The sequence below is a fragment of the Python bivittatus genome, unplaced genomic scaffold (genome assembly GCF_059951505.1).
Source record: "Python bivittatus isolate LINGU-HERP-01145 unplaced genomic scaffold, Pbiv_v1 ctg000020_np1212, whole genome shotgun sequence".
In the NCBI taxonomy this organism is placed as follows: Eukaryota; Metazoa; Chordata; class Lepidosauria; order Squamata; family Pythonidae; genus Python; species Python bivittatus.
The window spans coordinates 57,978,354-58,006,023 of NW_028277030.1; the positions used below are offsets into that span (position 1 = coordinate 57,978,354).

General features: G+C 40.0%; 1 long non-coding RNA gene across 1 annotated transcript; it reads left to right on the top strand.

The window, feature by feature from the left end:
• Positions 1–295: 295 nt before the first annotated feature.
• Positions 296–26,592, top strand: LOC112540332 (uncharacterized). Its single transcript, XR_015795827.1, has 3 exons — positions 296–1,196; positions 7,152–9,515; positions 26,089–26,592. It is a non-coding gene; the product is annotated as an uncharacterized LOC112540332 (long non-coding RNA).
• Positions 26,593–27,670: the final 1,078 nt, after the last annotated feature.

The window sequence follows — 27,670 nt, forward strand, 5'->3', positions numbered from 1 at the left end:
CCCAGAATTATAGAAATGGGATGCTGAAGTTGGTTTAACCAGATGCCTTGGCCGATCTGCAATATGACTAGATAAATTCTGTACATGTAAATTGCCTCTCTTTCTTTCTTTTTCTTTCTTTCTTTCTTTCTTTCTTTCTTTCTTTCTTTCTTTCTTTCTTTCTTTCTTTCTTTCTTTCTTTCTTTCTTTCTTTCTTTCTTTCTTTCTTTCTTTCTTTCTTTCTTTCTCTCTCTCTCTCTCTCTCTCTCTCTCCCCCCCCCCCGAAAAGATAAAGAGAGATTAAAAAATGGATCTAATGCTCTTTGGCAAACATAGTAGGAACAAAGTCACAATTTTGCTCTATTGACGGTCAGCCAAATCATCCATTCTGTTCACATCTACTGACTTCATTTGTTTTTTTTTAAATATGATTCATTAGCTTTAAAAGGCCTAGAAATCCAATCTCCATTAAAAATCATAATAGCAGCTTTCCCCTCCCTCCTGGGGTCAAAATACTCTGCAATTCTATTCTCCCTCCCCAAATATTTCTGGTTGCTGGGATGGGGGGAATTTTGTTGTTTCTACAAGAAATTGCCTTGTTCGTTTTTTTATTCCTGTAAAACAAATGAGGGACAGGGACAACAAGGATGGAAAGTGTAAAGAGCATTAATTTTTGTGCTCTCCCATCAGCCAGCTGGATGGAGCATTGGCCAATCCATAAGGTTCCTCAGTAGTCAAAGGTGAGGACATCTGGGGTTTTACAGTGCACTTGGAAGAGTTAGGAGGGACAGAAATGGTGATGGTATGGAAGTTCCCTTAGTATTGATTTTTTTTTTTAATATACAAGATTCAGCACAATAAATGTACCTGTGTCTGTCTGTATTGTCCCATGAGATAAGGTCAACTTTCCCTCATCTTTGCAACACCTCTTATAGACACACTGACCAGTTATTGTTTGAACTGTGCTTTTTTCTGATTCACAACTTAATTTTGTAGCCACTGACCCACAATCACATTTTTACTCTGTACACTAAGCACTTTTCGGTGATTGGTCAGAAATTCCAGGCATTCACTCTTTTTCCAGGTTGGTGCACCTTTGGAAGGAAAGGAAGACTGAACGGGTTTCTTTTGGTAGTCTTCAAGTTCATGGGCAATGAACTTAATCATAGTTCAAAGTTCAGTCAGGAATCCTAGAGGAAGACAACCCAAGAGGAGAGGTAAGTAGCTTAAGCATCTCAATTGGGAAATCCCTCAACCTGCATAAAAGTGGTGGGGAGTCAAAACCTGCTTCCTTTGTCTGGCAAGCTTTGTGTCATACAGCTGACTCAATTAGCTGCTCACACCTTTGATTACCAGGTTACGTCCATGTGCTGGCTGCAGGTGATTTCCAGTGACCCAACTCTGAGGCATGGCCATTTTCTAAGTCCTGTCAGCCACCACAAGGAAGGCTGTCACTTCCTTGTCTTTGTGCTTTTGTGTGTGTTGCTGTGTGTTGCTTTGTCTTGAAGAGAGAGAGAGAGAAAGAGAGAGAGAGATTGGTAGATGATAGATAGATTATCTGTAATCTATAGATAATAGAAATGATAGTGCATGCACAGTTTTCATGGGATTTATATCTTTATGTATTAAATACATAATGTATTAAATATTAAATGTATTGATTTTAAAAGACCCCCATATTGTAACACAATACACAAAACAGTAAAAGCAACAACCCCCTCCCAACAAATCAGAATAAAATCAATTAAAACTATATTAAACTCTATAAAAATTCACGGCACCCCAGAGAAACACTCTCCCATATATCCCGTATATCTACATACCATCTCACTGGGCTCCAGGCTCATCCTACCCCAAAGAGAAAAGCTTGTGGCTTCCCTTGGCTAAGAACAAGAAAGGGCAGTTAATTCCTGATCAATTATTCAGCTGGCAGAACCGGCTAAGGAAAATTACTTTAACTCCAAATAGCTTGGTGGTGTTTGGCGCTCAAGTTATCCTTTGAGTTAGTTATATGGGCCAATGGTCCAGGTTATGGTGTTCACACGACAAGTTTATTTATTTGTTTGACATCTATCCCATTTTTCTATTCAGGAGCTCAAGGCAGTAGACACAGCTTTCCCTCCAGGTTTCTCCACAACAACAACTCTGGCTGGGCTGAGGCAGAATGACTGACTCTTAATCTCAGCCTGTGTTTTTCATTATGTCTATACATGCATATACATACACCTGGATCTAAATTATATTATCTATAGCTGAGACATTTAGAAAAGAGCAGTATATTTCTTTTTGCCCAAAATTATTCTTACAAAGGTGTCTCCAGATATCTCCTGACAGTGGGTCATTTTCCTAACAAAAGATGGGCAGCTCTGATGTTTAAGGAACTCACCAGCACTCCTAGCTCTATTATCCTTTCCCTGTCTAAGCCCTTGCCTTAATAACAGTGTGATACAGAATAATGCTAGGATCAGATAATCAGGATATTATCTTGATACCCTTGATATAGTTACTCTTATTAGCCCCATATGTCACATACAGTTCTTTTGAGAAAAATATGGGTTAGGTTGGGATATGCTACTCAAAGTTTTTGTGAGGAAGCATGCAAGAGAAATGCTTCTCATAATACATTTCCTAACTTCCCATGAAGTTTGGGGTGAGTTGAGAAAACAGTTCCCTAAATGATGTTGGCAAGAACTCAGATTCTTTCCTTTCTGCAATGGCTGTTTACACATTGGTTTACTGGCACTGCCACTGCTCAGCCTCATGAAAGAATGAGCTGGGATGGTCTTCTTTCAATCTTGGGTTGCCTGCACCAGGAAAAAGGTGACGTTCCTGCTGAGAACATTCATGATGGTCAATGGTTCCTTAAAGCAAAACTAAGACTAAAAAAAAAAACCCACCTGCCAAGAATAACATTTTTGTCATCTGAAAAACCATCTTATAAGTAGGCGGAGCTAAGAATCCCTTGCAATCATCTCCAATCTGCCGGAATAATAATAATGGGATGAATGCTCTGGGCTTGGGGCTTTAGCTTAGTGATAAAATACTTGTTTTCTCTGTAGAGGGCCCAAGCATCTCCAGGTAGAGTCTGAAAAAAATCTAGCTTGAAGCCTTGAGAACCACTGCCCATCACTGGAGGCATAACTGGGATCAACAGATCAATCTATTTCATGGTGTATGCACAACACTGAATTGGAATAAGTACCCAACTTTTTCTATATAAAGTCCTTTTTATATATTTATTTTATCCTAAATAAATTGGATAGAGTCAGATCTGGGTCTTATTAATGATTCATAGAACTCATTGTGCTGCATTGCACTGAGTCACACTGTTGCCCATAAACAACCCAAGATCTCTAGAAATCTTGTTCCCCAGCACTTATTCTCTTCACAGTCTGGAAGGCCAATTGTCATGGATTAATGAAATTGCAGTCCAAAACATCTGGAGAACAAATTTACTCCTCCTGGAAGATCTCTGTGGATGCTTCAATGAGGACAGGGCAAACTCTGGTAGCTAGAAGCAATACTTACTGGAATCATGGGAAGGGTGATTTCAATAGTGAGTAAAGTGATGGTGACCTGAGCGAGGCTATGAAATGTGGGTGGGGTTGGAATGTTCTGGTTTTTTTTTTTTTTTATTGTTGGGAGTTATGTTTGTTTTTTATTTCACTAGAAGTTTTGTATGTTTCTTACTCAGAATTAAAAGGCAGCTGGAAGGAATTCCAAGAAGCACTTAAAAAGGCTGGTGGTCTCATATAAACTGGAGACCATGACTTACACTGGGAACTCTTAATAGTAATGCAACTTGAAGCTATGTGCTCTACTACTGAAATATTCTACCTATATGATCTCTGCCAGTAGAATTTTTTTCCCCTCCTTTAAATAAGTAATCAGCAGCTTCACTGCAAGTCTACAGTTCCTGTCATCTGCAATCTGTATAGCCAATGGTCAGGTGTAATGATAGGATCTGACATTTTCTGAAGTGCCTAAAAATGTATAATTGCATTTTCTTTAAGAAAACACCCAGTCCTACCAAATAAATTAGCATATATGAAACTCCCATGCCAAAATTATTACTTCTATTATTTATGTATTTATAATTTAAATTTATAAGGCCACCCAACCCACAATGATGCTGAGCAGCACACAAATTAAAAACACAACCCAACAATAAAAAGAAAGATGGTTATAACCAGGGGTAATGACAAACCCCAAATTTATTAACATGCACCCTGCCTAACCTAGAGCTTGAGGGGGGAACCAAGTTTTTAATGCATGTTTCAGGACAGCAGGGTTGGGGCTGTTTGAATTTTTGGGACAATCCTATTCCAGAGGGCAGGCACTGGAAGGGGAAGGGCCATCAGATGGTATTGCTTAACAGATGGGACCCGGAGTAAGCCACTCGGTCAGATCTTATAAAATAGGCAGAGACAGTGGGAGAAAGGCCATACTGTAACATGGTTTGGTTCCCAGCTTAGGAAATATACATAAAATACACACTGTATGGGAAAATTCACAGAAATGTGTACATTAGAGATGATTATGAACAAAAACACACTTCTATAATGACGGTAAGAAAGGCATGGTACAAAAAGTATACGCAGTAATTCATATAAGCAGGAAAATGGCTATGAATATATATACATACACATAGTTTGGTCTTTTATTTCACATTATTTGGAAATGACAGACCTAAATAATACTGCATTTAATTAATGAAGAATACACTTTTTAAACCCAAATATACAGGCCACTATTTCCCTGATTTCTTCTTTTTTTGAATTAATTAAAACATAGGGACCAACCAATTGAATTTCAATTACAGTATTTTCATATTGCATTGGCCAAACAGCAGCCAGTTACCTTTTGCATATTTGATGGACTTGTTTGTCATTATTCATAATTGTCTAGAGGTGGAATTATTAATACAGTTACAGCAGAGAATAAGAAGTAGCTGCTTAAATAGCTCCTTGTCCTTCACAGCAGAGAAATTTTCAACTCAAATGTAAAAGTTCCTGGTTGTTTATAGAACACAGTCACCTAATGGGGCTGAAATTGGTCCAACTACTTCTAAATATGCCATGTTCTTATTTTTATCAATAAGGCCACAGTCCATCAATTTTAATACAACACCCAGTTGTGCAACAAAGTGTTACGTTATTAACTGACTGCCCAAAACTCCATATGAAAATAAAGCAGCTGTTAAAAAAACCCCAACCAACCAGGGAACACACGTTCAGCTTCTTCTGTGGAACTGCAGAAAGAAGAAAGAAGCAGGAGGAATACTGAATTTTGCTTGAAGTATTACAACATTAAAATTGGCCCAGTTATTTTCAAAGAAAAAAGAAATAATAAGTCTTGCAAATGGAACAACTTTGGACCAAAGTTTTTTGTTTGCCAGTGGTTATGCTGCCTTTAAGGATAAGGCACAACAACACAAGGAATTCAACAGACTTGAAGTGAGCATGTAGAAGCTCATATATGGTAATGGGAGAACAAATTCTATTTGAACAATTACAAATATCAAAGTAAACATGTTGAAATGAATCGTCTTAGGTCTCTACTCCTAACCTTAGTGGCACCAAAATGATGAAACAAATGTCATGATATTGCTACCCAACCTCCTATACAAGGACCGTCATCTTCTCTTCAAAATTTTTCATGCTGTTAAGCCACAAGGCTGTTATAATCTAGTTTCAGAAAACTCTTTCCAATCACTGCTTCTTTATGTTTCAGCCAATGTTGTGAGATATCTTAGCTGATCCCATGAGGGATCAGAAAATAGGATATGCATATCTTCATAAATATAAATAATTAAAATAACCTTAGGCTCCAAACCCTCATTTACGAGAACCTGCCTCAGTGACCACATTAGGCCATGGTTTCTTAAACTAACCACAGTTGGAAAGCTCTGCACAATATTAAGGTCAAAAATGATTTTTCTAGTTATTTTATGGACATGTACATGTAATTTCCTTGGGAACCATATGGAAATGATCAACTTCCAGGATGCTTTTTCAGCTTCCTAGACTAGCTTATATTCTGATATTTTCTACTGGACTCCCATCCAAACATTAACCAGGTCCAACCTTGCTTAGCTTTTTGAGATCAGCCAAGGTCTGCTAGATGCTACTAGCTAGCAGAGCACGCTCAACCATAAACCATGGTATATAAGCAACAGTGGCTTACATAATGTGTTAAGCCAAAGCAAACAGTTTGCATTATGGAGGCTTAACATGCTATATGAACCCAGCCCAAGAGTAACTTGGTATGAACCTGCTGCCACTGAAATTAGTGGACCTTGTCAAGACTATGGTAAGGCCTTCTGGTGATATCAGAAATCCTCTCTTTCCTATGCAAAAACAAGAAGCAACACTGGAAATTGCCATAGTGGATAATATATGTAGCTCAGGATTGAGTTAGTGGGTTCTTGGTGTTTTTGGAGCTTGCTTATCTTCCTGCAGCCATTTCATTAACAGGCTAGGTGACATCATCAGAGCCTGAGGAAGTAAAGTTTGCTGGCTGTTTAAATATAGTAGCTTGTCCTATCAGCCTTGACTGGGATAATGTTTCTTCCTTGATTACTCTTTGAATTTTATAGTTCTTATTTATCTGGTGCTAGTTCCTGTTTATCTGGTGTTAGTTAAGAGGAGTATGATGAAAAAGGGCGTCTGCTTCTTTCCTTGACTTTGGGTTGCTTCCTTTCTTGACTGAATCATAGATGTTGCTTATCTCAATGTGTCTGTTAATGCTAAGCCTCTAGGAATTCTCCTGCATTTCTGGATGTGGCTTGGTCTAAGTTGTCTACATTTTTCCTAACTGAAATTGTTGGTTTTAAACTTTCTCATGTTTAAACCTGACTCAACCCAATGTATCTCACCAGGGTTGTTGTGAATAAAAACAAAAATGAGGGAAGACCTTGAATCGATGCTGCCTTGAACTCCCAAAGGCAAGTCAAGATATACATTAAATAAATAAAGTAAAATGAAATAAAAGGTAATCTGCCCCCAAAAGAGCAATTCTGGGAAAAGGACTACTTTGACTGGAATGCAGAATTCATTTTAAAATAATTCTTTGCTATTTTCAGTACTTCATCGTTGTAGACATTATTCTCCCTATAATAGCCAGCATGTTTTCTTTATTGTAACTAGAGTTATATTCCTCCTTTTATTCAGGAGCTCGAGGCTGAGCAAACAGCTTTCAGTCCTCCAATGTTTCCCCATAACAGTGGTACTGGAATTGAGACCAAGCGGCCAATCCAAAGCTGTCAGCAAGTTTCCATGGCTGAGGGTTGAGCAGAACCTATCCTTAACACCCTGACCACTATGCCACACTGGAAACTATAGGTGAGTAGGGCTTTCCTCTGAAATTTCACTAATCAGACGGCTGAAATGTGGAACATTAACTTTGTATGCTTAAGAGGATAGTTGTTCTTCTTGCGAGCGACCCTGACCTTGTCATATCCAGAGCAAACTAATGGTATTCTTTCACAGCTGTTAGGCTGGTGCCTTGGTGCATGATTAATTATTCACATGCTAGGTCAATAATTAAAATGTCCCGAATATGTATAAAACATAACGACTTCAATGTTTTAAATTAAAAAAGATACGCTGTCCGTCCCAGCAGCTCAACACAGGTAATGCAAGAAACCAGGGCAATTCAAAGGAAGCATGTGGGTCTGTGGGGTGGAATACCCTGAGGTTCAGGCTTCTGTACTGCACGAAGAAGCTGGTTCTGAAAAGTGGGTGCAGTCCAGCTCCCACTGAGCTCAAAGGCCAAATTCCTCGCTGACATCAGCAGGATAGAATCATACATCCAAACGATCCAGCCCAGCTTATTTTGATCGAGCCAGTTATTGCCCACTAAAAAGCGGGAACCAGTGGTGACATTATAAAACAATAAATAACCTGTGATTTGCTTTTTCCATTTCATAACGTTTGAAAAACTGGCGTTTCAGAAACACAATGGTACTACATTGCATTTGACATTTCAGTTTGTGTATTTGCCCACTAGATATCAAAACGATAGGATTCGGTCTTAACTATTATATTCATTCGTCACTAAACAAATATCCCCTGGGAAAAGCTGTGAAACTACTGTAAGTCTGTATCCTTGGACATACTTTTTAGCTGAAGAAAGCTTGTGGAATGCTTTCTTTTAGTATTGCACTAGAAATGGCTTCTGCATTTTTTCCTCAATGTTTTTCATTCCGTTTGGAAGAAAACCCATGTGTTTGGCAAAAGAGAAGATAGTTTCGGTGGAATTCTTGTGGGTGAGATGCAGAGCCCTTGCACTACAGATTTTGGTAAATGTTCTTTTCTTTAATGGAATAAAGATAAAGTCTCCCTCGAGCTGAGATCAAATCCACAGGACATCTCCGTGAGGTTGTCTTGGCAGCAGAATGGAAGCCATTGGCCACTGTTGTTTTCCAGGAGTTTTTCTTAGCTTCCCAGTCTAGCTTTCAGCCCTGAGATTTCCTGGTCACCCTCCATCTAAGAACTCTGCTAAGCTTTCTGAGATCAGCCAAATTTGGTTATGTGTTACTTCCCAGCTGGGCTTAAATTTTAAAATACAGGTGAAAAAAATGAGAAGATTCCTAACAATGATTACTCAGATGTAAGCCCCACTGAGTTCAGTGATATTTACAGTATGCTAAACCCAAGCGAGCAAGTATGGTGGCCAAGAGAGACCCCTAAGACTTTTTTCTTGGATGGGAGGGGCTTTTATGCAGATATAGGCAGGTCATATGGAGATGTCAGGGGCTGAAAAAGGTCATGTGCTTTAATCTGGGAGTAAATGCTATTCAACTTTCATCCGAGACATCTATTAGAATCACATTCTAAAGCTCATGAATTGCTTAATAGAGAAATGATAAGGCTTCTAGTCATTATTATGGATGAGAGGCTGTGGTGGGATAGAAGCAAGAAGAAATATAAGAATGCCTACTTGTTCTCTACAATATTTTATCCTTCTTGTAACAAAAAAATATATGAATGCACTAAAAATTGATATTTATTGACAAGAAAGCCTTGGGGAAACTGGAATGAATGTATTTTGCCGATTAATTTGATTCAGCCCTCTGTCCAAAATAGTTGCCAACCTATAGTTAAAAGTGCTTGACCAACTGTTTACTGAAAAGCTGTTTTTCAGGTATTTCCAAATGGATCGTTGCTATTGATCAAAAGGCATTGTAATAAAAAAGAGGATGGAAGAGACACTAGGAAACACCAGAGAACTACAAATTGAAGATGAGGTTATTTAAGTCCCCATTAAATTTCATTAATGAACAGGAAGATTAGAAATACCTCTTCTGAAAATACTCCCCTGCTCCTGGACTATATCTAGTCAATGTCTCTCCATTGAGGAAATGTTTTCTGTACCAGCAGAGACTTCCATCAGCTGAAGTAAAGGGAAGCAAGTTCTGACAATTTACCATCAATCCAGCAGTCCTCCAGATCATCTCCAAGCTTTTACAAAGGGCCCCTAAACACTCTGGAGCAGAACTGAGAGGCACCAGGCATGGAAAGAAGGAACAAAGTGTAAGTGATGGAAGAGAAATAAGTAAAAATTAACTGTCTTCAAGTTATTCTGATGAAAGCCTCCATCATATCAAAGGCAATGCCATCAACATATTATTTTTAACTGGATACAGTCACTGCACCCATATTCTCTCCATCACTTACTCTACAGCAAATTCATTCTCCAGTCTTCATTGATATGGAAGGATCAATGCTACATATGCTAAATTAGACTTATTGCTATTTTAGGATTTACAAGGAATAGAGTTAGGAATATTTTGTGGAAACTGGAGTGAAGGGATTTTTTAAAATTCACAATCTGAAATGTAGGAAAATGGATTTGCTGTATTGGAGAAGCAAGGAAGAACTGATTGACTGATGTAAATTCATTTTACAAAAATACAGACATGCTTACATTTATAGTGTTTTGATTTATAAGATCTGGACTGAAAATATCCAGACAACCACCAGATTGCAGCGACGAGATACAGAAATGTAAAGGTCATCTGGAATTTTGGTGCTCAGATATGATAGCTCTGGGGAAGAAGGAAACAGGAATATTAAGGCACTGATTCTTGTCCAGATATGTATCAGGGTATCAAATTATTTCCAATATTCATCACTCCTTAGATGATAGATGGTTATCAATATTTGAGAGTTACCTGGTTTCTCTCTCTCCCTCCTTCTCTCTCTCTCTCTCCCACACACACATACAGCCCTCACCTTTTTTTCTGAGACCTCCTTGGCTCTTTCAAGCTGTCTAACATTCATCTGGATTTTTGTAAACTAGATGTGGGAGCCTTTACAGTATTTGAATCTCAGCATGCGTGGATCTGGAAAAAAAGAAAGGAGTGCTCAAAATCTTTTCAACCTAGCTTTAACATGCTTCAAGAAGGCTCAGAGAACAGAAAGACTTGTGGTGGAAAACTCACCTCTAAAAAACCCAAAGCACTTGGAGAGAACCATAAACCACTTTCTCTTATTAAGCTAACAAAAGGAAACAGTTGATTGTGGGGCTCCCAGCAAACAAAGCCAACAGCTCTGATACTGTGTTAACACAGATCTTATGTGGGTTAAACCACATTCTAATGAGTATAGGCTGATTAAATACATTAGTTTACAACCATCAAGATAAGGAAGTAGAACATGCCATTTTTGGAAGTGAGGGAATATCTAGGGAATAGAGATCACAACCCATAGGCATTAGCTTATCAAAGGCACAGACACCCTGGATATTACCCCTTCCTGTTATTTTAACAGTGTGACTCTTCCTATTTTCTAAACATAGGAAAACCTGAATGGGTTTTATTATCTTTATCCTTAAGTAAATCAGCATAACCAGAGGACATCTGGCATACATTTTAAAGCTACTTTGGGCGCAAGGAGGAAGTTACATAGTAAAGAATCCTGGTCTTGTAAGCGTCACAAAGATTTGTTACTTGCATGACAGTTTGACCCTTATTACTTAGGAGATGAGAAGGGACATTGCAGTGCAAGCAGTTCTATACAGGGTTGCCAACTTTCACAGCCTTCTAGGTTCTGTGCAGATTACAAAGCCTACATACAAAGCCTATATTTTTTTAATTAGTAGAGCAAAGATCCATTTGTCTGGAAGCACCCTGAGATTAGACAAGTCAAACAAGAAGCAAAACGCATTTCTTCCTCCCTTGCTCACTCTGTTTTTTTAGAGCCATAGAGGTCCTCCTGAACAGCTGCCATTCTCCAGCGTTGTTTAATTTCAACATCAGTTGATGTCTCGTATTCATGTAATGTCAAGGAAGCAGTGGCGGACTGGCTAAAATAATAAACAGCAAATAGCTTAGCGTACAAACGGGTATTCCACTTTGGGCATTTGCTTTTAAAGGCAACCATGGTAACTTAACTATGCATTTTGGGCTAAATGCATCTCAACAGTTGGAGAATGTGTAAGTTTAACATTTCCCTTTCCATGTTATTTTTGTAATTAGAATACGTGGAGTATGGCATTTCTGCTGAAAGCCGTTTCACTGTGCCAAGATCCAGGAAAAAGAAACCATTTGTTTGTTTGTCTTTTTGCATTTATGGTGCTATTACAATCATTGTCTTGAGGGTCAGACAAGGAAGGAAATGCAAGCCAACAGAGTTTCACAGAAACTCATTGTAGCACATCTGATGGTTATCATTGTTTGTTCAAAGCAAGCTACCTGGAAATTTTCCTGTTCAGTGAGTGTAACAGATTTCAGCCCTAGTATAGCTGGAATAGGGAAGGAAAGAAAACTAACATTTGGGTTAAACACAATGATGTATTTAGAAATTCAGTGGTAGTTGGAAAATTCCCTCACCATGCTCAGAATAAACATAACCTTTAATGTTCCAGGGATAGCTCTGAAAAACTAGTTCTGCAAGTCTCCAGTCTGTATCTGTGAAAAGATGTTTATAGAAGATACACACATAAAGCGTATCAACCAACCTCCTCCAAACTATTGAAGCAGGACTGAAAGCTATTTTATGTGTATTAAAAATAAGAACAGGTTATAAAATGAGTACTGTGGGCAGACCCAGCTAGGGATATGTTAGAATTTAAATCAGTACAGTAATGCAAATTCCCAAGCTGTGTTCACACTTCAAGTCAGATGTAGAATCCACTACAACTGTTTTCAAGAACTTTGTGACAGTCTAACTACAGAAGGTTACATCATTATTTGCTCTTCCTAAAAGCTAGTGATGTTTGCAGCCATGACTTCTGCTCAGTCTCAGTGAAGTCTGTTAATAATTGGCATTTCAAAAAAAAAAAAAGACAAAAAATCTAGAGGAAGGGTTTTTTTTTCTTAAAGAAAGAAACAGCTTCATGCAGATTAAGATCTCAAACATGTTATCAGATTAGAAGAGAGAGGGGGAAGAGTTTATTTCTGCAGGTGCCAAAAACCATGGCAGAAAGCAAATAATTGAGGGAAAAACAGTTGTCAGAAGTTATGCATTTCTGAGAACAGTTTCTGTCCTGATCAGTTCAGTTTCTTTTATTGATGACCTTTTCCATTATGTGATTCTGTCTTTTGGATACAGAATGTAAAAAGAAAAAAAATGTAGAAGAACTAGAGGAAATTGCCTAATTGGCAAATCATTAGAGGAGTAAGTGACTGAAGGAATGTGTGTAGCCAAATCTGAAATAAAAAAAGTCAGCACACAACCATCACACAAATTGGTCTGACCAAATCCCACACTGGCACCCCCCACCCCCCAAATTCTGTTCACGAAGGTAAGAATCCAAATTCTGAAAGCCAGTAAGCAGGAAATGTGCTTGAAGAGATTTGTTTCCTCTCATAATTGCCCCACACAACTAAAATTCACTTGCACAGAGTAAGTAAATGAGAGGTTGCTAGTAGATCTTGGTTAATTGATCTTTCCAATGAACTATCCATCAGATTCACATGATTTTCCCCCCTGATAAATACAGCTGCTTCAGGCTCCATAAAGAAGCTAGGTTTTAATTAGAAGGTATCCCATCTGCCATTTTTCCCTCATTCAGCCAAGATCCTTGGTGATCTGCTTCACTTTTTACTATTCTTAATTAATTGGATGTCTTCTGTAAATGTAGCTATCCTGCTGTTCACCCTAGATTTTTTATTTACCATGTTGGAAAACCAAGTCAAGTTCTGCTCACCTTTCTCCAAAATGGAAAATATGAAGGATATGGAAAAAGGCAATATAAATTATCAGAAGACTAATGTAGAAGACAGCCTAAAAACAGCCTAGTTTTATAGCTGAGGTTGAGTGGGGGGAGAAAGGGTGACTGATGCTAGATCCACAAACATGAGAAGGAAAAAGGAAGAGCACCAAAAAGGTTGTCGTGCATCCTTAAGAATCTTCATGTATTAACAAGAGCACTTGTATTCCTTTCCAAAGATAAATAGCCAATCTTGATTTTTCCCACACTGCTCTGTTCGATCCCTCCCTTGCATTTCTGAGTTTTCCCTTCAGCAGACACCAAGCCTTTAGTAACTAATGAGGATGATCCACTGTCATTAGAGAGTCAAGAAGTTTGCTGATCTAGGTTTGTGTTCAGTCCATCTCTTGGCAGCCTCAGTGTGGTTACCTACGTGTCAGCATTTAGTGCTTGAATTTGTTATTAAAAGGGTTCAATGGTGTCAAAGAAGTTAGTTTTCTTTATTTGCTCAATTTAATTGACCCTAAGGTCAGGATGTGTGGGTAGGTGTCTGCACACATGAACAGTTTTTCATGTCACATCCAAAATCAAGTTACAACTAAAATCAATGAGGTAATACCTTTTCCCAGTAATGTAACTAACAGATATATCTTCAGTCCTTTTGTAAGATGTCAGCTATAGCAGAAGCCCCAATGTGCCATGCATCGATTTTGGCATATGCAAGAACCACAGTTGCAGAGTGTGGCCACATATAACTTTGAAAACTGGATATGCATCAAAGTACTATATGCACAACATCTATGATATGCTCATGAAATCAATAAGTCTGATCTTATAATTAGGGGCACCCACAGGGGAGATCAACAAGTCAAGACGGCAGCCGTAACAGTGTGATCAAAGCCGTTCACAATGCATGTAAAAAAGAGGTGGGCTTTGATTATGGAGTCATGACTGCCATCTTGACTTTTTTGTCATCCCCCATAAAAAGTGCATGTAATAGTGATGCTGGAATGTTCCATTTGAATGTATTCTTCCACACTGAAGTAAGTGAATTTGATTCTCAGCTGAAAATTTTTCCCTCAGCTAAAGCTACAGTCATTATTTCCCAGTGAGGTCAATTGGCGGGCAGGTGTTCCTGGTTTTATATTACACTCCTTTGATTCCAGTGTGAGTCCAGATCAACAATGCCACAAGAAAATAAAATAGCTTCTAATATTTATGCTCATGTTTTTATTCATCACATAGCATTTGAAAGTTCTGGGCAATGAGGGAAAAAACTTTGTGAAGAAATAGGATCATTTTATGACCCACACAATTTTAGGATGTGTGAAACCAAATAAGGGTTGTGTAAAAGAATGGCATAAAATAAAGCCACCATCCTTTTATGAGAAAGCCCAGAGAAAAACTATAAATAAAGGAGACATAGTTGATTAACCTCCAGGAAAACAGGAATTTAATTGACAGCATTTCCTTGTACAGTTAACACAGGAGGGTCCACAGGGCAGGGCCAGATTCCTCCACTGCAATTTAATCTGCCTTCCCACACAGCCCTCCGAAAGGTAGTTAAGGTGTGGCTAAAAAGGTTTCCCACAGTTTCACTTGTGAAAAAAAAGATGGCATATTCTGCATTCTGTGACTCCCTTGGAGATTTTATGATAAACACCGGGCTAGGGCTGACTATATGCACCTAGCTTAATTAGGGGCTTCTTATAGGGAAATGGTGTCAATTATACTGGGAGATTTGAAGGCTTGTACAACACAAAGCCTTCACAATTTTTTTTTACCTCTAGGCAAATGCATGTTTTTCAGTTTTAATCCATTACTGGCCCACCTACAGGGTTCTGGAGAAACGTCTATCCCCCTGTGAACCATTCACATTGTCACTGTTGTGGACATTCAGTATTGCTATTGCACCCCATATGAGTCTCTATTCTTCCATTTTCTGGGGAAGACTTGGGAGTAGTCAGGAAGCGGTACCTGAAATGATCTGAATGGCTTGTGCAAACAGTCAGTTAATACCATTTCCTTTCTAATCCTGCCAAGAGGTTCCTGCCACAACTCCTGCCACATCCTACTAAGTGACCCTGCCCACCCACCACCAAATTTGATACTTTCATACGTGCGGAGGAAGACATGCCCTGTTTGGGGCTTTACTCACAGAGGAAGACTCTAGATGCAAATTGGTTTGGGATGCTCATGTTAATTAAATATTTTCTGCCTTCTCTGTTCTGTACCTGCCTTTTGGAACAAGCTTCCTCCCACCACCTCCCTTCCCCAGCAGGTTCAGGCAGCTCTGACCATAGTAAAATCACCCTAAAGGAAACAAAGCATGGAACCTCCTGCTTAAAATCTGTTTGTGTGTTTTTTCAATAGAAGAGAATATATGTAGCTCAGGGTTGCATTGTGGAGCCCTTGGGGTTCTCTGAGCTTGGTTGTTTTCTTGCAGAAGTTTCATTACCCAGCTAGGTAGCATCTTCAGTGCTAGAAGGGAGTGGAGTTTGCTCTCTGTTTATATACAGTCGCTCTGTAAATAATCTCTGCTTATCTGGGTGTTGACTGCTGGTGAGGAGGTATTCTGGTCTTTTTGTTTCCTTTTTATTGTCTGTTTTGAATAGTGTGTAAATGTTGTTTGTCTCTATGTGCCTGTTGATGGCTGACTTGTCTGAATATCAAGCGTCCATGAATTCCCTCATCTTTTTGGATATAGCTTGATCTAAGATGCTGACAGTTTCCCAGTTGAAACTATGGTTAAGTCTGTCCATGTCTCGTGAGATTAAGGAGTTTTCATCATGTCTTCTGACTGCTAGTTGGTATTCATGGATGCAAAAGCAGGGATTAACACCAGGATCAACATCAGACAAACAATCAGGTAGTAAATAATACCCTAATCAAAGAACTACCAACTCAGACAGACAATCAGGCAGTAAACAACAGCCTAATCAAGGAACTACCAAGGAGAAAACAACTCTCCCACCCACACTGACAGGGCAAGCGACAGTATATAAACAGAGAGCAAACCCCACTCCCTTCTAGCACTGAAGACGTTACCTAGCCGGGTAACAAAACGTCTGCAAGAAAACAGCCACGCTCAGAGAACCCCAAGGGCTCCACTCTGTGTTTTTTTCCAGGCATGAGCCAACTTGAACAGAATTCACCTTAAATATACTTTTTATTTATGGTATTGTACACAAGAGGCCACTGCTTTACAGATCCTAGCCATCATTCAGCAGTGTTGGACGTGCTAGAGCCCTTTGACATTTATGGTCTTGAGAGCTTTGTACGGACAGAGTTGCATTGCATTTCCTCATTAGAATTCTTTTCGCACTTCCTTCTGTTTTGGGTTTCACATAATTGCTTTTTAATGGGTTTCTATTTTCACTTTGATGACTCCTGCACAGAAATCTTCATAATCTTCAGCCTTTTAGAGTTGTACTGGATGCAACAGACACTGGATCCTTTTCCCTTCTATAGATCATGTCTTGGAGCTTTCTTTTCCAATCTTTTTTTTTTTTTTTGGCAGGCAGGCAGGCTCACTTCAGAAAGCAGCTCCCCAAAGCCCTTGGGGATGGGGCAGTGAAGAGCTAAGCTATACTTAAGGGAAGTGCTATGTACATCTTTGGCTTCTTGCACCTTAATTTGGAGCACTCTCTAAATTAGAGCTTCTTTTTATATACAACTTCTTTCTATCAGGATGGGGACTCTACAGCCTTCCAGATGTTGTAGCATTCCCAGCAGCTTCCATCTACACAGCTGATTGAGAAGGCACAATCACTTTGTTTATTAACATCTGGAAGGCCATCCAGTTCTCATCTTTGATGTAATTATAGCACACTTTTATTCTAGATTGATTGCTATCCTATTTTTGTTCAGCCCTTAGCAAACCCTCTTCTCCAGTGATGCACCACTTGCAGTGGTTCATAATAAGAAGGTGAACCATGCGGAGCCAACCAGCCAGACATCTATTTACAAGCTTGGCTTGGTGAACTAGGTGTGATAAGGGAGACATGGTGACTCCACTTCTATTCTTCCCCTCAGGAACAGTCTTTTAATTATTTCTTTCCTGCTGAGTTCTGAGCTGGCAATTAGACAAGCAGTGGGAAGGAGCAGAGAAACAGCCTGAAGGAGCTTTTGCAGGAGAGAACTGATTGTGAAAGAAATATGAAAACTTCCATCCCATCCCAAAGCCTTTCCTGTTGTTTGTTCCTGCCTCCACAGCTCCACGCGTTATTTCAGCAAATAGGGACCGCACTTTTGGGTAGACAAGTCCTAATTCACCTTCTAATAGGTAGGTGACATGCTGCAATCCAGCTATTATCTCTAACAAAGCCACTGAGGTCCATTCTCCCCATGGCAGATAGAGGTGGGGTTGCCTTCAAAGTGGATCAGAAGAAGATAGAAAATGAATGTTTATGCCGCCAGTTTATTACACCTTAGAGTTCTTATTTCTACCCTAGGCACTTTGATTCCTACATAGACATAAGAATTCATCTGCCAGGTCTGGAACACTGGCAGAGGTAAAAGCCGGGACAGGAAGAGACATTCAATTTGCCTTCTTCTTGTGGGCCTGGCAGATAGAGGTGCTTCCAGATTTTCATCCCGCAGTTATGTTTTTCAAACACATCTTTTAATGAGGAATCCAAATTACATGCTGTTTTATTTGTCACCCTCCTTTGTTTTCCCATTGCTTCTTTCATCTTCTTATTTTCCACAGAAAAATCTTTGGAGGAGGGAATGATAAAATAGCTTCATAGTACCTTCTGATTTCTCCTGCTAGCGGCTATCCATCTGTAGCAACTTAATAGTCTTAATACGGGGCCACCAGTTTTCAACACACTATAGCAAGAGAAATACTTTTTATAGCCACCCATGTGATTATGAGCCAGTTAGCCCCACCATTTTATTTTGGGGTTTTTTTTTTCTACAATTAATAGATAAAATGGATAGGGATATCTTAAAGAACATTGACTGGCAAACAGAAATCAATAGCTGATTTGTTTGGCTGAAGTTTGCAGGTAAAACACCTTCATAGTGGTTATCTGGCAGCAAATTTTTAAATGAGTTTCATGCTCAAATTAGACAGAGTCCACCTCCTACCTACCCCATAGCTACAAATTCATTGGGAACACAACTGGAATAAAATTAGATGGGGAAATAAAGAGGAAAAGGTGATGAGACTTATAAACTTCATTAAGAGCACGGAGCCCTGGCTGGTGTTATAAAAAAAGGCATGATTGGAAAGGCCTAAGTACTACCCTTAAATTGCCTCCTCCAGTGCAAATCCAGCCTGAACAAGCTGCCTGCGTGGCTCAGGAAATTCATTCCAGAGCTTAAATGAAGGGATAGACCCAAGAAAAATAAGATAGGATTTTACTTTATTGTGGCTGGTCTGTTACTAATTCCCCACCCCTAGTCTAAAAAGACATCTTTGTGGAGTCTTTGGCCAGCTATTCTGTCTCAGTCCCATCTACCTTGCAAGGTTGTCATTATGTGGGTAAAATTAGGAGAACCTCCATGTACCATCTTGAAGCTTCAAGAGAAAATATGGGATGAGTTTAACTATTTGGGAGATTTCAGCTCACAGACATTTGAGATTTACAAGCATCTCCATCTTTTCATTGAATGAAAAGTCCTAGAACTAATAAAATGAACTTTTTTGGAGGGAGATGTAATCCTCTCCTATTTATTTTTCTCACAAATAATGTATAAACATGCAACTCATTTTATAGTCCAACTGCACCAATTGTGTAGCTTTGTGATTTCCTTAACAGAATTCATACTGACACAAGATACTAAATTTTAAAAAATAGTTACCCATAATAGGTAAGATGTCTGCTGGACAAATGCAAAGTCTGGAATTAATTTCATTTTACATTTAACTGTATGACTAAAATCCTGTATGACTAAAATCCTCATCATACTTAAAACATCAAAATAAATTATCTTCAGCACACTTTATTACGTATTTACCCACTTCATCAAGGTCATTCCTATAAAGACTGAATATTATATTTCATCAACCTCCTAATTCTTTGACAGCTATGATTTCTTTCACATGGTGGCAATCAGTATGGGTTGGAACCACACCCATTTATGGTAGTTAGCTCTATTCTAGGGTTGACAATCTGGATTCAACCTACATTTATCCATGGTGGATTTTTGTTATGTAGCAGCACATTCTTGACTTGTACAGAGTATGTGCCATTTCTGAAACTGAGGTGGTCTAAGCTACTGGGTAGCCTGGTTTGTTATGATACAAGATCTGTGAAATGCAGCTCCAAATGAGTGGCCCAAGAATTGTATCTGGCAGCCTCTGTGACATCAGTTACATGATCTCCCTCAGAAACTGCTCAAAATGCAGCCTACTTCTTTGTGATGTTTCAGATCGTTTCTCTCATGTAGATTCTCTGTGGTCCAGGACAACCAGTGTACCTGCACAACCAAGTCAGATGTGGTTTTTATCCAGCATATATCACATTCCCCAAATGGGAAACACCTTTTTAAACTCAATAGTCTTTTGGGATGCAGCTTGGTATGATGGTAAGTGCTTCTGTAGCCATTTTTTAATGGACCATGTATATTTTCACTTTATGAAAAATACAAGCAATCTGTTCCCATTCATAAACAGCTAATTTTTATTATCTCTTTCTTCATCCATATCTGCCACAGATTGAAAAGAAACTCTCATGTCATGAGATATGGGTCTGAAAAGTCACTCAGCAGACATTAAACTTCTACCATTCTGAGGGTTTCTTAATGTCCACCATAAGTTTTATTGTGCTGTAGGGAAGGCAAAAGAGAAGGATTTTGACTCATGTGTAGTAAGCCTACAACTGCAGAATTTTTTAATCCACAAAAGTCACTGGTTGCTTCAGATGTGGAGATGGTCTGAGATGATAAAATGGCAAGGAATTATAAGGTAAAAAAGGACTTGAGGCTTATCTGATACAGATAGCTGGTAGTGTCTGGTGATCAGGGTCCTGTTGGACTGGAGTGGCATATAGGCCCCAATAAATAAGATAAATAAATAAATAACATGGAGGTTCCTTGAATGGAGAATCCCTGCAGATCATTGTGGGATTTCTTTGGATCAGGTTGCTCCCAAGCTTGTTTAATCTATTTTAGGACTTAAGTGATGTAAAGTGAGTGTTTACGCCCATTAACATGAATAGGGCAAAGGATGCTAGCTATAAAGGGCTGGAGTGACAGGCAGACTAGCACAATGCCTCTTGGGGAGCAAGCAAGAAGCCTAGACTTGCTTACCACATTTCTCATTATGAGTCACGTGTAGCATCCTGTCATCTCCCCACCCTTAATAGGCAAATTTAATTCCCAGCTTTTGTTAAGACAGACATGATATAGTGGAACTATAAAAATCAAAATGGGTAGAGACCCCAATGGACCAATGATTTAACTCATATATAAAGCAGCTTTGAATGTTCAAAGCCATAGTTTACATAGTTAAATGGAAGGGACCTGGAGCATGCTCACTCTACAGATCTTGTAGGAAGAGCAGAAATAATCAGAACCAGACACATATAACCTGGCCTTGTGCTATAAAAAGCTAGATAACTAGTATCTTGAATTGCACCTAGAAGCCTACTAAGAGCCAACATAGTTTGCAAAGCAGCAGTGGGCCCATAACTATGCACGTTGTGACATTCTGGATCAGTTATAGCTTCTAAGTAGTCTTCAAGAGCAGCCCCATGTAGAGCATATTGCAATAGTCCAAGTGGGAGGTGACTAAGGAATGAGTAGCCATGAGGTGGGCTCTAGGAATGAGCACAGTTAGCACATAAGGATTTGTGCAAAGGCCCTTCTGGCCACAGTGGTTACTTGCTGCTTAAGCAGGAGCCAAGAATCCAGGAGGACCCCCCCTCCAATTGTGCACCAATTCCATCTGGGTGAGTGCTACCCCATCCAGAACTAAAGACAGAAAGTTCCCAGATTTTTTTGCAGGGGGGTGGGAAGGCAAAAACTCAAAGCTATTCAGTCTTGCTAGGGTTCAGCTGAAGCGTGCTCTTCCCCATCCAAGCCCCCCACAGTTTCCAGATACTGGGAAAGAATCTTGTCAGCATCATTTGGTCAACCAGGGGTAGAGATGTATAGCTGAGTATCATCTGCATATTGATGATACTTAACCTCATGAAAACAAGATGACCTTACCCAGCAGCTTCATGTAGATCTTAAATAAGCATGGGGAGAAAGTAGAGCCTTGAGGAACCTAAAAAACCAGGGGCTTAGGGCTGGATCTCTCTTCCCTTCCAACACCAACCAGAACCACCCTCGGTGGAAGGAGGAGAACCACCACAACACCATACCCCACATTCTTAATCTCCTAAGCCAGTCCAGAAGGATACCATGTTCAATTATATTGAAGGCTGAGAAATCAAGGAGAATCACTATGGATGAACCAACATTAACCCAGTTCTGCCACAGATCATCACAGATGTGATCAAGTGCAATCAAGTACTGTCCCAGTACTATACCCAGATCTGAAGCCCAACTGAAAAGAATCTAGAAGATCCATTTCCTCCAGGACCCTCTAAAGTTGTCACCCAACCACCTTCTCAATATCTTTCCTTAGAAAAGAAGAATGAAACACAGTCAGCTTCAGCAATAGCTTCCTGAGGAGAGGGAGGACTACCACCTCCTTAAGTGCTGACAGGACCACCCCCTCATTCAAGAATGAATTTACAACTGCCTGAATCCAATCACATGTTGTCTTTCAGGAGAACCTGACCAACCAGTTGGACCATGGATCTAATATGTGGCTACAATTACAGCCCCAAGGAGCCTGGCCACTGCTTATGTTTTTATGATATCCTTGGGCAGGGGAGAGCCCGCACAGGCACAATCCAATCCAAGGCCATCATTGTCCTCTTATTCCAAGCAGCAACTAAGGCCTCAGTAGAACTCTGCATAGACCTTCAGGAACAACCCCAAGTTCCCTCTGAAATCCAACAGGGTCCCTCAAGTGCCTGGGCAGACCAATCAAACAGGACCTTCCTTCCTCTGGTGGGGAGAAGCTGCAGAGAACTCCAAGGCTTTCTAAGAATGCTCTGACCAAGGCAAGGGACCGCCTTACTCTAAATGATCAACCGACAGGAGTAGAGGAGGAACTCAGTTATGTGCAGATTTCAGAAGGAAGTGTGGACTGAGGATTATCCATTAAAACTCCTCCTCAAATTTGGTGCTTTATAGATGTGTTAGATTATAAATCCCATAATGCCCAGTTGGCATTAGCTAACATAGGTTCTTGTCTAACATACCTGCAGGGCATTAGGTCTTGGGAAGGCTTCACTGAAGATGCATTTTTATTTTTAATTACTACATTGAAATGTTACATTTCAATCTGCCCAACTCAACCATCTTAGGAGAGCCTGCTTGTGACTCCCCATTTTTGTGAGATACAGAGAGTGGAGGTTCATAGGTATGACTTCTCTATGGATATAACTACACTTTGGAATAGTTTCCCTCCAGAAATTAAATCTGCCTCCACTGTATTTCCTTTCTGTAAGTTCAACAACTAATAGAGCTATTTCAGAGACGGATGAGCTGGTGCTATCAGATTGAGCGAGTAATGGTTACCATGGAAGTTTTATTGCCTTTGTATCAGTGTATACGAAGTGTACAAGAGTCTCTTTTGATTGTGGCTTTCAACAAAGAAACAAACAAATAAATTTGTAACCCACTCTTCTTCAGCCTGTTCTATTCAAGTTCTATTTTAACTTTGCAATGATCCAATGCAGCAGGATAGAGGAGATTAAGCAAGGTTGGTCAGACCCCCATTTTGAGCACTGTGGGCATCACATTTTAAGAGGGATTGAGAGATATTGGAACAGTTTCAGAGAAGGGCAAGAAGAATCATCAGGGGACTGAAAACCAAGTCTTAAGAAAGAGACGGAAGGAGTTTGATATGTTTAGCCTTAAGAAAAGAGGAGTGAGGTGAAACACAATAGCCTTCTTCAAATTCTTGAAAGATTGTCACAGAGAAGAAAGCTGAGACCTGTTCTCCATCATGCCAGAGTGCAGGACATGGAATAATGAATACAAGTTAGAAAAAACATCCAAAGGGAAAGATGATGGAATGTTCAGGCAGAGGCTAGACAATCATCTGCCTGGAATGCTTTAATGATTCCTGCACTGAGCAGAGGTTTAGAGTAGATGGCCTAAACAGCCCATTCAGTGCTAAGTTTCTATAATAACCTTCCACCCTTCTGAAGCTTTGTTCCCCTACGTCTCAGCAGACATGACGGCAGTCAAGGATTCTGGGAATTGTACTCCAAAAACTTTTAAAGGACCCCAGATAATTTTGCTTAATCTAAAATAGTCATTTACACTAGACCACCTGAAATTTTGTCTGCTTTCCCCATGTCTTAAACTAATTCAGTTCTTTAATCATTATGGATGCTGCTATCCTGCCAAAGTTTTCATAACCCAAACCCTCAGAAGTGTCCTCAGGGCAACTGACACCCTCCTGCTGTCAGATGAAGGTCCACAAAAACCAAGGTCCAGCTAGTCACCCTTCCCATCCTCCTCCTTAATGTATGCTCTGTTTGTTCTGCGGCTAAGCCATCGCTCTGTGGAGGTGCAGCATAGCTGCCACTAGGCTCTGTTAAAAAGCCTGGTGAAACGATAGTGTACCACCCTCACAGCTGAATCCCTGCAAGGTGGAGGGAAACTAAGAGTCTGGCAAATCACTTGGCCACAAGCTTCAACGTTCTTAAGGCAAAACCACTTCACTTAAAACAAGTCCTCCACCCTGTGTCTGCACTAGAAGTCAATTGACTCAACGGCCCAGCGCAGATGGCAGGATGGGATCATCAGCTGGTATCTAGGAATGGTACAATGCTGCACATGGAGGTATCCTGTTCACATCTACTGCTTTATACCCTTTAACTTCCACCCGCTCTAGTATTGTTTGGATTCAGGAGGATCCAGAGACAGTCCCATAACTAAATTTAACATAGAACTCTCAGCAGCAGTATATTTGAAGAAGAATCATATTTCCTGTCAAAAGAATCAAGGAAAAAAATAACAACAGAATGGAATCAGAGCTTGGATGATGCTCTGTTCTCGAAAGTGATGGACAACCAGGGTGGAAGATACCTGAGAACAATAACTGTAAGTGCATTGCTCTAAAATGGTTTGAAGAGTTCCTAAAGTTATAATCCAATAAACACCTAGAGTTAGAACCAAACCAGAGTATATACTTTATATACATTTATTTTTACTTTAAAATAGTCATAGAGAATGGAGGAAGGGGCATCAGAAACACGGCATATAAATAAATTAAAATTCATTTTACACCTGGTGGAACAATCCTGATAAAATGTTCTCCTGTTACCCTTCCTCCAACCACCCAAAAAAGCCTGCTGTTTCTCCTCCTTGAGGAAAGCTGCCGTGGCAACTGCAGGGAGTGCTCTGGAGCACAGTAGAAAGAAAATCGTTAAACCTTCTCTCTCCAGGTACTGGGTAGATTTAGGCATAGTTCTGACAAAATTAAGCCATCTGGTGTTTCACCATTTCCCCCCTGACTATTGTATCCTAATCTGACGTACCATAATACAGTTTCCTTTCTCTTTGTCTTGAAATCTGTTTGTGGACTTTTCTGTTTAAAGTTATCTGAAGATTAGAGGTCTCTTTCAAAGTGTTCCAGATACAGGAAGCTAAACCTTCAGAACATGCAAATCAACTTTGCCTGTAAGATGTACTTGGCTGCTTATATATGGGTGTGAACCCAGAAGGAACTCAAAAATCTATTAATCTATTCCTTCTTTAAATCTTTCCCATTTGTTTTACGAAGAGTTTGCAAACCACCAGTCTCATATTTGTGTGTGTGTGTGTGTGTGTGTGTGTGTGTGATCTGCTACAAGCTTATCCTACCTTATTCATCCACTTCCTTTATCAGGACTCTTTTGTTTTTGTGCTTAACTGAAGCCCCCCTGCCCCCCATCCTTCTGTAATGCTAAGGGATAGAAGGATGGATGGATAGATGAATGGGAAGGTAGGTAGGTAGGTAGATAAGATGATAGATTCTTTCCCAGTCTGCATGGCTATCAGATGACAGGAGAAAGCCTGAGTATAACAGAAGAGAAAGTGGAGGGCAGCCCGCTGAGAAAAACCACTTTAACTGAATGCAGAATTATATACAGTAGTTGTTTTTATTCCATCAGATATCCATATTACAGAAACATCCAATATTTGCTGAATGTCAACATCATATTAACAAAACGAGATTAATTTTGACTATTGGAGTCATGCTGTTCAATATTGTACATTGGAGAGGTGGGTGGCATACAAATTTAATAATAAATAAATAAATAAATACATATTCTCCACAGTTCCTATATTAATGATAACAGACAGATAGATGGACACACAGATAGACAAATCAATGGCAAATGGTGACGACAGAAAAAGGAAAGTCACAGGAGGCTGAGAAGCAATAGGGCTCACTCACCTGCAGAACTCCAAATTGTGACCATAAGATTAGCAAATATTATTTTCAAAACTGGACTACGAACCTGCCTATTTTGTATCTGATCTATAAAATACAGGGGAGATTGTTGTAGTCTCATTTCAGGTCCTTTGCTTTCAGCTGGCCTGAGATGACCTTATAGGTCTGAACAGGATTTTAATACACTGCTACTAGCCTGTTAAATGTGCCACTGGGCTATTTCTTTGTCCATTTCCACTCTTCCTTCTCTGAATATTAACAGAAAGAGTAAACATCACAGCTGGCCCTGCAAAAACTTAAATTTAGAATATTCCTTTTTGTGTGTTTCCATGCCTTTCTCTTAGGTCATGCTGCAGGTCAGCAAAGGCACGTACCTTTCCCCACTGCAGCCTGCAGCTGCTTGTTTCCTGTGCATAAACTGGCTGTAACTGAGGGTGGCTTAAAAAAAAACCTTTGGTGGATCTCAAACCCTTCCTTCCCTTTGCCCACAGGGATGGCCAGGAGCTCTGTGTGGACTGCAAGTAACGAGGCCCGTGATTGGCGCGTTCTCCTGCTTCTCTTCCCTTCCCTTCCCTCCTGGGCCAGGACACAAGGGCCAACAGCTTTCCTTCTGGTGGGTGCGTCATCTGAGGACTGGCAGAAGAAGCAACGAGGGTTTTACCGTTCTTTCTGCCACTTGAACTGGAAGGGGAAACTGGACAGAACTCTTGTCAAGTTCACTCAGTCAAAAGACAAAAACAAAGAATGGGCCAGTTCCATGGTTGAGGCTGTCAAAAGAAAAATGAAGAAATGGCCACACCTCACCATTCCACTACTGAACCAGTAAAAGCCAAACAAACAAACACAGAAATCAAAGGTCCAGCCTTTCATGGTAGGCAATGCAGTGGCCCAGGATGAAATGGCCACTGAAGGCAGAGAATGGGAATGAGGAATACAAGAGCATAATATAAAAACATAACAGACCAAGGAAGGTGATAAACCTCTTCCCCTACTGTTGGGAGCTACCATAAGGTGACAGTGGAGAGACCACACGATGGCTTAGATAACACAGCGCCTAGTCCCAAGGCCTGTGTCCACGCTCCCAATTCCAGGGGCAATGCCAGGGCTTTTTATCAAAGTCTGGCACTGCAATCCCATGATTCTGTTTTGGAGTCAGGGGCTCTGAAAGTGACCTTGACCAGATGTAATACCTGCTCATCAAAAGTTTCCAGAGCCTGGGAACTGTAGAGGTAAGCTACTGCTTAACCTAAACGTCTTCTAGAGCACACGTCAGCTAATTGGAATAGAGGTCTCTCTGGAGCAAGTGTGGTGCACCAAGTTGACTGGACTGGTCTGCTCGTGCCGTCAGAAAAGAAAAAACACAACTTCTGATGTGGAGCTAGAAAACTCAGAAGTCACCTTGCCAGCAAGCTGGGGGGAGGGGGGGGGGAGGCTGAGGACGATATCATCAGATCCTGTCCTTTCGAAATTGTAGGCAGCCTGTCCTTAGGCAGGGGCAAGCAGGAAGTGAGAACCGACCCTGAGGCCTCTATGCAACAGCTTCCTGAGAGCAGAACGTGCCTCAAGTCGTTAGCATCTCTCCAGTTACTGACTGACTCTGAAAGGTGTAGAATGACTTTCACCGTACAGGTAACATAATAGCCCATGAGGAAATGAGAAGTCAAACCACAGTTACACTCAGAAGTCTTGCATTCCCAATTAATGCATGTAAAAGGTTAATAAAAGAAGTCAAAATTCTTCCTTTCATGTGTTGCTTCCTGCCAAAAAAGGCAGAGCAGCTAAGAGAACAGAGGTGGGAGGAAAGGGAACAAATTCATGCAAAAATAATATTCAGTTCCATGATAATCAGAATAATGGATATAACAAAATATAGCAACATCAGATCATCAATATGGCATAACTGTAAGATTTATAAGAATAAATTCCAGTTAATAGGAAAGAAAAACCTGTGATAAAACAAGGGCATTTCCAGTTTGAGGCTGTAAGTGCTAAAATTAAAAGGAAATATGCATGTATTCACCTGTGCTGGAACTCAGTAGGTATCAGCTAGATGTCGGCAATGTGCAGCCTTTC